This window comes from Pieris rapae, chromosome 16, assembly GCF_905147795.1.
Source record: "Pieris rapae chromosome 16, ilPieRapa1.1, whole genome shotgun sequence".
Classification (NCBI taxonomy): Eukaryota; Metazoa; Arthropoda; class Insecta; order Lepidoptera; family Pieridae; genus Pieris; species Pieris rapae.
Window position 1 is genome coordinate 3,185,594 of NC_059524.1, and position 12,540 is coordinate 3,198,133.

General features: G+C 32.2%; 1 protein-coding gene across 3 annotated transcripts in view; it reads left to right on the plus strand.

Moving 5' to 3' along the window:
* The window catches only part of LOC110998061 (breast cancer anti-estrogen resistance protein 1), a 75,738-nt gene that overhangs the window by 25,587 nt on the left and 37,611 nt on the right, over window positions 1-12,540 (plus strand). The gene's annotated exons all lie outside the window — the stretch shown is intronic.

A 12,540-nucleotide genomic window follows, 5' to 3' on the forward strand; every position in this document is an offset into this window, starting at 1 on the left:
AATATCTACTGTCGAACTGGGCTAGCTTAAATTTGTCATGGTTCCAAATGAAGACGTTCCAACAATGCCTTAGCTGTCTTTGAGTCGGTCATGACTGAACGCATAAGTAAGTGTCACTGTACACATTCATTTATCTTTAAGATTATAAGAAACTTGTGTATATGAAGTTGACGGCGACCATGACCGTAGTCCATTAACCGAATAAATAATAAAGTGTTATTGAGAGTATGACTGAGTATGTTATAACATGTAAATAATTATTTAAAAAAATCCTTATTCATAATATTTTTTCTACGTCGGTCAAGTGATACGATCACAGCTTGCTTGGCTTGACATATGTCTGCATGACAATTAATCGCTCCAAAATTTGACGTTCGTTTACGTGTGTACAAGTATGGTTTGGCATTACAGGGAATTGTGCGACGCCATCTTGCATTGCGTTTTGGCGGGCTATTATTTTTAATTAATTAAAATAAAAATTAATTATAAATACTGTATATGTTTGTTGTGTATATTGATGAGTGTCATTATGATATTATTTTGTATAGTATTTTTGTATAAAGTAAATATTTATATCACCCAGTTTTAAGAATGAGTAGTTTTAAACATAGCATTACTTGTAAAAGCTAATCTCTAAAACTACGATAATTCGTATTACATTTTATTACATCAAATATTTAGATTATGTAATAAAAAGACTAGTAATATTCTATAGTTTATTGCTCTATGATATTCGATTTCGTCCATAAAAGCACGTTGCTCTACCATATGGCCGCATTTGTACGTCACTCGTACTGGGTCACTGGCATTACACTATTGGTTTCGAAAGGTCGCTTCATCCCGTCGGGAAACTGCTCCCTAATCAATAATCGAATTAGGTCGGGTTGCGCGTCGGCTACTTCCAAAGGCAGGTAGCTGCATTCTCAGAATGACACTGGAAGGCCGTCTAAGGACATTTGTTTTTAATGGTGCTATTCGGAAAAGTTTTTATTTCTTGTGCAAATATTTTAAGTGACCGTCCCCAAGACAGGCCACATGTTTTGGGTTGAATAGGCGAAGCGGTATTTTAATAAAGGGACCGATTTAGCGGAATGTGTTTTAATGAATCCTTAGTTTGGTATGGCGCAATTAAAAGCATTATTTTATTGTCTGCTATCTACCACAAAGACAGATAATGCAGCCTGTTGGAATTTAAAGTGTTTATAGGCGAAGATGTAATATAATAAATAAATGTAAGTAAATTAAACATATACTATTTTGGAGTGTCTGGGTCGTATGGTCAAGAACACATTGTACGGAAATCGGTGTCTTCGATCCAAAAAACATTATTACGTCTGCCTTCGTATCGTGTGACTCTCATGGGGTTCAAAGCACCCATTATAGTATGCATTTTATACTGACTCGCATAACGAAATAGAAGCTGATACAAAAGAATTGAAATTGAATTGAATAGTGGTCTCCAAGAGATGCAGCGTGGCCTACCCGATTAACAAGACTTGCAAAAATTTACTTCAATATCCCAAAGACTTGTAACATCGATAGACATTTTAGTATCCCATATATCAAGAACAAATAAAAACATTAGAAAATCTGACGCGCTCTATTGAATTTTTTCGTGCAAAAAATCAGATTAACGAACATTAAAAATACGTAGTACATAAATGCTATCAATATCTGACGCGTATCTCCATGTAACAGTATTTTTTACATCTACAACCGCTCCCCCCACAAAACGCTTCGCAACTCAATAGGTCTCTATGAATCTCGAATAAATCCCCATTAAGCAGATACAAATCTAGAGCAAGTTTATTCTCCATAATTGATTACATGTCATGTCCTTAACTATCCTAATGTATTCACTCAAACATGACCGGCCACAGGTCATTAACAGGTTTTTTGTTGATCCTTCGGCTTTCTTCCCACAAGTATTGGAAGTGCCCGCCCGGCTTGTTGTTTTTGTTGAGGCGATTCTAAGGAAAGTTGGAATGGAGCCAAAGTTGTCACCATAAATCTCCAATAGGCAAGCTTATATCAGGAATTTGTGGAACTGTAACTTTCTTACACTAAAGCCCGATATTAGGGCTGGCTCTCATTGTTTATTTTAGTTACGAGGCCGGATACTTGCGTTGTGATAAAAGATATTTTCTCTCTAGTAATACCGTGCAAAAATAATATTCTAGCGCGTTGTAACCTCCCTCTAAAGGGTCAGGTTCTATCTAAAGGGCTGAAAAACAATAATTATAATAAGATAAATCAGAGGCTATACAACCTTTTTAGTTCTGGGCCTCAGATTTCTGTATCTGTTCCATTATCATTTCTCAAATTAAAGAAAACATTTTTCATGGATTGATGAAATGGATTGAATGAATTTATGTATTATAAACTTAAAATTATTTTACATAATTTTAAATTTTTCCCGACGTTTCGCTTGCTTTACAGCGTGCGTGGTCACGGTGACTGAAGACAAATTAAAGGTGTTGAATGTCAAAAAGTATCACAGCTGTAGAAAAAGTTATACTATCTGTATTTATTTTCCAGGAGTTGAAAGTGTTTTCTTTAAATTTGTCAATAGTATAAGCAAGTAGGTGATCAGCACCTTTGCCTAACACACGCCGTCGACTTTTTGGGTCTGTAGTAGTAGTGGTAAGGCACTCCGGTTTCCTTTCGATGTTCTCCTTTCGTGTTTTGCTTTTGAGCTAATGTTTAATGTGCACCAAGTAAGAATGTTCTATTATGCACAGCCGGGATCGAACCTACGACCGGATGAGAGTCACACGCTGATACTGATACCACTAAGCAAACTGCTTATGAGAGGATACTTTACGGAACAATAAATATAAATGACGAAGTATACCGGTTCCAATGAGTCGATGACGAAAATGGCTTAAACAAAAATGAATCAGCCTTCGATCAGATTCGCACTTGAGACCATGGAAAGTACGAGAACGCAAAGGTCAGATGCTGCGCCCAATGAATGTCATTATGCAAGGGTAGCAAACCAATTATTAAGTTACGACTCATTTGGGTCGTAAAACATTACCAAAACTTTTGTGAGATTTCAATTAAAGAAATAAGATTAAAGAATCCAGTTCAACAAACACAATTTTAAACATAGTCTCAATAAATTTTGTTATTAATTTGTAAGGAAGTTTTGCCAACAAAAAGAAAAGTGGGGTCACGGGTATAGGTAGTTTAGTTTGTGCGCCTCAGAAACGCCCAGATACAATTAAAACTGCATACAATATATGTACTTATTAATCAGATATAAACAACATTTTTAAAATCATATCACGTCGATGATTAATAGACGGCAATCCACTGAGGTATTTATCCTTCAAGAAAAGCTACCTATTCTTAAAAGGATGGTTACGCACTCGCGAGCCCTCTGACATGGAGACTGTCCATGCGCGGCGGTATTAATTTTAATTTTTTTATTATTAACAAAAAAAACCAGTGACCATGACACGTCTATAAATATAATAAACTATCTCATAAAATTAGTTATTTCAGTACAGAAATTATACGTAAAGAATAAGTATGTAACGTAACGTAACCTATATGTTTAACGTATTCACTCTAAAATTGCTAAACTATCACTTGTTTTAAAATCTATATACATATATTAGTATAATACATTAGTAATCAGATCATGCTTAAATTGATTAATTCGTTGTTTTTATTACGATAAATTTTTAAAGGTTTGTTATTTTACGTATGTATTACTCACTCATTTGAACAAAGGAATTGCTGACAGATGAAATATAATCTCATACTAACCGTAAGGTATTTTGCATTCATACTAGTCAAGTCATCTATATGTAAATGTACATAACATTATATATTATATCCTCGTACTGATAAATAATCTCTATATGATACTTTGCTACCTACATGCAATTTATATAAATCATTCTTAAACTGTCGTAAACAATTGTCAAACAGTCATTTGTCAAAATAGTTGTCGCCGCCAAAATTTCGCAAGCAATTGTGATAGTTAGCTGTCAAATTGGCTGTCAGGTCTCGATAGAATGTAGACGACAGTAGGGTATTTACAAAATATACATATTGGAGCAATAACGTTACTATTAGCTGCAAATTAAGAGGCATTAAAAAAAACAAACAAATGAAGTTAATGTAAATAATTCTCGACTTCACTTGAACACACAATTTAATCAAAATCTGTCCAGCCGTTTAGGAGTTTAATTACGAACACATGACCAGATAATGTATATATACGCCAGCTGATTATTTGATATATAGATAAACAACCTAGTTACCAACTTAGTACAGCGCCTGATTTGTAAATCTAAACCATCCAGGACGCCACCCAAACGCATACAAAAAAAAATATTTTTGTATGTTTTGTTTTGTATATATATATATATTATAATTTGTCTTTTAATAAGTACATCGTGTAATTTTGATTAAAGCTTGCTATAATGAGAGCCAAATCCCTACTTATGTAAATAAAAATTGATAGCATTTTGTTTACTATATTGGATAGTCTAGACATCCAAGATTAAGGTTTATTATATGTCTAGAATATATAATTTGTTCAAGCAAAAAAGAGTCTAGACTTGATTATATGAAATACTAGAAAATCCAGTTAATTTCATTTGTTTTTTAAATATAAATTGCTGGATATATGTCTTAACATAAAACAAGTTTACATTATAACTTATTGTTATGAAAAAAAAATGTTTATATTAATAATGATTGCAGTGTTGGCTTAGTGGCTCCAGCGTGCGACTCTCATATCTGAGGTCGTAGATTCGATCCCCGGCGGTGCACCAATGGAGATTCTTTCTATGTGCGCATTTAACATTTGCTCGAACGGTGAAGGAAAACATCGCGAGGAAACCGGATTGGTTATTTGCAATTTGTCGATCAATTAATATCAATATTTTAATAATATATTATGTCTAACTCAGATGGACAAAAATGGATTGAGATAGGTTATTGGGTTTGGGCGTAGGTCAACACTGTTAAGTAGTAATAGTAATTTTAATACAAACAATAAAAAATATATATTCTAAATGTAACAAAAAACATTCGACATTTTTCAAAATTCTCGCGTGAGATTTTAAAATAAACACATGTTTAAGAAAGGCGTCAAACAATTGGTCACACGATTCGATTACATGTTCCGGTTTCGCACATCGAGTAATCGATTAAGGACCAATAACCAGACTCTGCTAGCCAAATAACGGTTAATGATTGATTAACAATAATTGAGGTCGTCTACGTGTTTCTTGACATTCTATTACACGCGAAATATAGCACGCTTTCTTTTAATTCTTAGAATGATGATTTATATATTTGATAATTGCTTGCGTGGTATGGAAAACAAGCGCAAAGTGACTTCAAAAAGCGCTTGATTTTATACTTATTTCAATAGTACTGTAGTTACTTACAGGTAAAGCAAGGTAAGTGCTTAAAATAGTACGTAGAACTTTGAAATAAACCAATTCAGCTGCACATGGCTGCATGTTAAAGAGAGCAACTTAATATGACGTCTAAATTCATATGTTATGAAGGATATGACGTTGGAACTTAGTTTTCACACAGCTGTGAACATCATTTAATACGAACAGCTGTGCATTGTTAAAACAGATAAGAATAGACTAAATGTCATATTGTGTCATAGAATATAGAATGGCGTATATGCTGAACAGGTTCTCGCTGTATCACACAATTTTAATTGTGATACTCTATGAATAAAGACTTTATTTAAAAACGTATGCTTTGCTCTACGGCCTAGATCAATATTAAAGTGATGGGAAATGAATAAATAACTCAACATTCATAAAATATTTCGTGTAGAAAAATTGTCGATAATTTGCAATACAACAAGATTACATTTTAGCCAATCGCAATTAAATTAAACGATACGATACGAAATATGGACAGCCTATATGTCAGTAAATAGTTTTCGAATAAATATGTCTAACTATACTAATGAAATGCTATACTAACAAACAAAGCAATCGAAAATAAGCTATATAATATTTAAAAAAAAGTTTGACCAATATTTTTGTTCAGTATCAGTTTAATATAGGGCTATATGGTGCAAAAAAATAAAAAAATAAGTTCGTTCGTTAATAAGCAAGAATACTTAGGACAGTGAGCTTTGTCATACAATATGTATTTCCCTAAAGAAATCAGATGTCAGTCTCTTTGGTGAACAGGCGAACTTCAATTGTCAAATAGTATAAGGAGGATACAGTAAGTATCGTCATACCATAAATATTAGATATATTTTCTTTATTTAGTATCACAATACATTCTATTCTGTGAAATAGATCTTTTAACCGACAATTTATTTATAGTATGTAATAAAATAGCTGGTATACGCCTATGTAGTAGCATAGTTAATATCATAACGTGTGCAATGTCGCACAAAGATATGCGTTAGAAGCTCGCCTATTAAAATATTGATTAAACGGAAAGTCAGGATCGATAGAGGAATTCCCCTCATGGGTGTGTCTATTGCAAATGTAGACCAGTAGAAAACATTTACGATAATAGAATTGTGTTTGTAAGTTTAATATAAAAAGAAAACAAAAGAGTCAGAGTTTTGACGTTGCAACCTAAAATCCGTATTTTATTATAAAACATCCCTGAAGATAAAGTTTGACAAACGAGAGATAGTTTTTAATATTTTTTTTTGATATATTGATATTTAATTTGCACAAGTTAAAATAAATAACATAATACATAAAAATATAACTAATAACTAACCTTAAAATTTAAAAAATATTATTAAAAGTTTAATATTAGATTTTTGTTAATTGTACATAAATAACTGGTATTATCAGACAGTACGTTAATTAATACATATGTTATTCTTAAACACTGTTTGTAACGTTTGGTCGAGATCCAGCATTGATATAAACAAACATACAAAATAGTACAAGGAAGAGTCCATCGAAATAGCACTGAATGTTTAAACAACGCTCTTGAGTAATCTAAGATAAGTATTATAGTAAACAAATACAGTGTATGCGATGGATTCATTTGTACTCAATATCGGGAATGCAATTTGCAGTTTAACGCCTAATGAGTGGTCTATTACAGGCAAGCAGTAGCAGCTTTATAGAGAGCTTAATATTGGTTATAAAGAAACAAAAGACTTTTCGAGATTCTTACTTCCAAATACCTATTCATATTACATTAGTATTATATTTTTACTGAATGGCATAATGGCAGCAATTTTATTCAGAATCAGTTCGGGAGTCTTGGGATATAATAATATACTATAATGATATTTATATGAGATAAGTGTTATGTAATTTTATTGTATTTTTATTACTCTTTAATAACTTAATTCTATGGTTTCGATATTTGTAAATATGTGAGGAACATGTATGCTTACAATACAATAATAGACCTGTATAGTAATTTTATTCTGGGAGTACATTGTCTAACATATATTTTTTTAAGTAATGTATACAAATAATGTAAATTCTTTTTTAAAAGTGTGTGGAGTTTCTTCCCCTTCTTCTCCACACGAAACTACCTTTTGGAAGGGGCAACTAGATTCATCTTTATATTTTATTTAACGTTCAAAAGTGCCATTTTGGGTCGTTTAATTTGAATAAATGATTTGATTGATCGTAGAAATATATTTTGGTCACATAATTAAAATAGCGCAGTTGTTTATACATTTTTTTTATGTTAGGCTATACCTGCAAATGTGCAAGTAAGGACGTATATAAATAAAATAAATACGTTGTATTCCATTAACATTCTTCTCTCATTATTACAAAGTTAAAATCTATAGAAGTATGTTTGAACTTTGATCCCACATCTTAAAGAATTTTGCACAATCAGAGATCGTTGAGGTCTAAGAAATTGCAACACTAAGTGCTAAAATCATCGCCTATTGTGATGTGCAAATAAAAATACGAATGCTCTCCAGTCAATATGCCTGATTGGCCACGGCGCTAGGATATTTATTACATTTAAAAGTTACTGACAGGCTCTATACAGCTGAGGGTTGGCCATTAGCTAATATATAAATATATCTCAAAAACTATGTATCGAACACACTAGAGGGCAATGACCTTTTTTAGCTTTGGGCTATGGTAACTTAAATACTTAACCTTATTAATCATTATCTCTTAATGAACGAGTCTGAACACAGCTATTTTCTTTTATGAAATATTTTGTACGTACGTCTACCTACATACGTTTTGTTGAAGTATTCCGGCAACGCACTCGCGAGTAATCTGGCATTCAAAGTGTTCATGGGCAGTCTCACTTAACATCAGGTGAGTTTGTGTCCGTTTGACCACTGTTCTATAATATTATAATAATAATGAGCCTTTTTATTTCCTGTTCAACAATGGTTGGTAGTTGTTATATTACAATAACTCAAATGAAAAATTGTTTTTTTTAGTTTTAGATTTACACTCACATCAGTTCACCTATTTATTGTACCAGATGTCCATCGTTTATACAAATTAAATTACTTCCTGAATAAAAGTTAAAAGTTCAAGGAAAATTTGGTATAACATTAACTTAATTAAAAGCCGGATTTAGCATCATTAAAATTTAAAGCACTCTGTGATTGCTCCTTCTATTAAGTTATTTATATTCGCAAAATTTAATATTATAATTACATAGTATTTATAAAGATATTATATATTTATTGTGTATTTAATTTTTGAAACCAAAAAAAATTACAGTAGGATGAAACCCATTAGAATAGCAGTATACTAGTATTGATATCTGAAGTCTGGCTGCTTATGAAATGTTGATACAAATAATTTAACACTCATAAAATTCTAGATTATTTTATGTCTATCGATTGCATAACCTTTAAGCAAATACAGCCAATTTTTTTTAATGTGGCTTTTATTTGTCCCATCTGGACACAAGGTACTTCGCCAGTATCGTGTAGATGGAGGAGGCACAAAACACAGCCAATACTAAATTAAACATAGTTCGCTTCGCTGTGTACTTTTTAATCGTTGACCACTGAACCTGCATTTTAATTAAAGGCAAACCTATTTAACTTGTTTGTCGCCATTACAAAGAGTTATGAGGTCATCCCGGTCCCTTATCAGCAGTGGCCAGGGACACGTGTCGACTCATTCGTTAACGCCGCCCGCCCTACAGACTATCCTATGCATAGAGCATGCCCGACTTTATTTACTACCACAGAGCAAAGAGAACTCTTTCCTATAATAAAACCTAATTCAGTTGCGTAACCTTTTGTGTCTTGATTTCTTAATTGAATTCTTATAATTCTGGTTTATACAGAAGTAGTAAATCAGCATTTGATAGGTTGTAACACGATGTAACTCTTCACTGTACGAAATAAAAAAAAAGTGTTAAAGACGCACGCAAATAAATATTTTTCTATTCATAAACGAAATAGGGAAAATGGTTTTTATTATTTTCTAAACATTCATTATTTGAATGTGTCCTTTTTTGTGTATTGCCTACATTTAAATTAATTATCAAATAATAAGTACTATAGTAAGATGAGTACCCAACTACGTTTAATTAAATTGTATATTAATTCAACTTTAAATATTACTGTGGTGTTTAAGAGGTAAGAAAAAAAATGGTTTTTACCCATAGCTAAAAGTAACCTGTAAACCGCCCGCCCTGCGGTGAACGCCCTAACGATTAATTATAACAGCTTTATTGCCACTGTTAGCCTGAATATTTAAATGTTATTCATCAAGCCAAAAATCTGAAAGTTACTACGTTACTTCAATATTAAATCCTATTTAAATGTTGAGGTTTTCTTTCGTTTCCAAGTTTGCGAAATTGCGTTCCAATAGAATTCTTTGGTGCAAATAGTAATTATTAGATAGGTTGTACATTCAGGCACTATTCAACTTTACGTAACAAAATCTTATCTATGTGAATTTTATTAAACAAACATAAAGTACGATAGTTATCTTAGTAGGACCTTGAAAAATCATGAGATTAGATTAAAATTATATAATTCCAATTTTTTGAAAATCATTTAAATCTGTTCCTTTATTCCAACAAGAACTTTATACAATTTTATACAATGTTAAAACTTTCTAACACTTTAGCCAAAGCGCTGTAAGTTTCAGTATAAGTTTTAGTACTTCAGACATTAAGTTTTCACGCTCACGACGTCAAGGGGATACGCGTACCTACTGTCTAGAATATAGTTACAAAATATAACCTATTTGCAAACAGCTGTAACATCAACTCTTACTACTGAGTTTATAAACATAATTTACATGAAAAAAGTCAAAGCCGTTTATACATAGAGTCTGTCCATGGCTTGTATGAACGTTGTGTAAATTCAAACGACATGATGAAAAAACATTTCTCGTCTATAAACACCTTATTTTTTGTATCAAAGAACTCAAAAACGTATGCGAACTGAGAAACGCTACGCGAATTAAACCGCTATATAAAAACACGTAAATGATAGATTTGTTATCGTATCTGGTTATTTACAGAATTTGCAAAAGCACATACGAGTTTATATATTTCAATAAAAATACTCCTTAATTTTTACCAAAACGAATCTTGGTGCTTAAATATTTTTTTGTCAAGACATTTATAGAACTACTACCCTATGTAAGTGAAGACACATATTACCATAATTTAAATTCATCTCTGGTTATCAAACCTCAAGGTATTATATTGATACGCAATGAATAGCGGATCAGACAAAAGAATAAATCAATCCGATTATACCTTTCCCTTTGTGCCGTAAATGGCTAGATTATTATTAATAAGTATCGCCAAAGTTGGACTTCTGCCAGGAAATCAGTGTCTTAGAATCTAATTATTGCACTCCTATTTATAGTCGTATTGGCTTTTAACGTTTTTTATAACGGCATTATATAGTCTGTGCTTATGAAATCTGAAAAAGTTTCGTTATCTGTGGCATTGGAGCCAAAAAATAAATAAAAGTTTAAACTATCTTGCATAGAAAAGTATGTAAAAAATTTATTTTACTATATCATTTTATTAATTATTTTTTTGGTATTAAAAATAGGATTATATTTTTCATATTCTTAATTATCGATAACCGTTCGACTTTATATTTTACGTACTAGTATACTAAAATAAACTTTTAATACAGTTTATAGACAATTTGTATGTGAATATAATGAATGACATATCAATTGCTACAGCTATAAAAGGTAGAGTGAGAGAAAAATGTTAAGCCTTCGGTGTGTCAAAAACGTATTGGATTTTACTTGTGGGAGTCTTGAATCGCGCTGCGACTCGATTAAGGAACTTGCCTTAAAAATTCAGTTAATTTTTGGGACTATCTGCTAGAATCTCCACGCTGTTCATCCTTGATGATACGCACAATTATGCATTGGGATTAAAAAAATAAACCATTGGTTACCAGCCGGCGTTTAAACGCACGACCTCTGTATTACGAGTCATATGCTTTACCAATAATCATTACTGTGCTATGTATGTCTATTGTTATTTTTTTGCAATTTGCTACTAAGTAAAACCTCCAAAACCCCTCATTATTTACGTAGCGAATTTCACATCTATTTAAACTTGAGCTAAAAATAAACCCGCGTCTGAAGCTTATGTCGCCCCCAGGTGTTTCTGAGACAAATCACCGGTTTGTGTAAAATACACTTTATCACACAGATATAAAGTTAAAAATCCCATATCTCGGCGCAATCGACGTAAAGCTATTGTTTAAAAGATTTGTATCTGAGGTGTAATCTTGCTCTCGGTGGATCGTAAGTGGCATGTGTTCGTACCAAGTGATATACTACCATTAATATAACTGTATGTCAGTTTGACATTTCGGTCTTTATTGCGTATAATTTTGATTAATACTGGATTTGGCTGCAGTTACGCCAGGTGTTACAAAGTATACGTTTTTTAAAAGCCAAAAAGATATATAGTTTATCGTGGTTTATAAAGCAAAATTCAACCTTAGGTAGCTCAATAAAAGGTAAATTTTAAATATTATTTTAGTTATAATTAACAACTACTTATAAAGGAAAGAGAAACAGACGATATAAAGAGTACAGTATGAGTAATTTGCATAAGAAGAGCTAACATAAGAAAATAATGGAAGCAGCTGGAAACCTATTTATTTTGCTATGATCCTAGCCACTTTAACCATGCTTCAAACCCCCTGAAGCCTTTTTAAACCGTACTAACGCTAACCCCCGCGACTTTAACCCCAGGGTAGAACGGCGTCTCCTCTTCCGATCGGCGGAAGAGATGGTAGTCCACAATATTTTTTCTTTGTCTAGACCTTGAACATATTTAGTCAGAAATGCTTTTCGTACGTTGACTCCATACATATATCTGTTGACAGTTTTTTACACACAATCTACTTCTACCTGTAAGAAGATTAAGTAAGGTAAGATTCAAAGCCGAAACTCATTTTTGACATACGGGAGTGCTACTTAGCGCTAAGACTTAACTATGACGATTTCCTTATGATATTTTCTTTGATGATGTGGGAAAAGAATACATTCGCACAGTCGAGTTTCAAACACCGGACTATATTATTCAATTACTAAAATTAAATACGAGGATTCCTTAGAT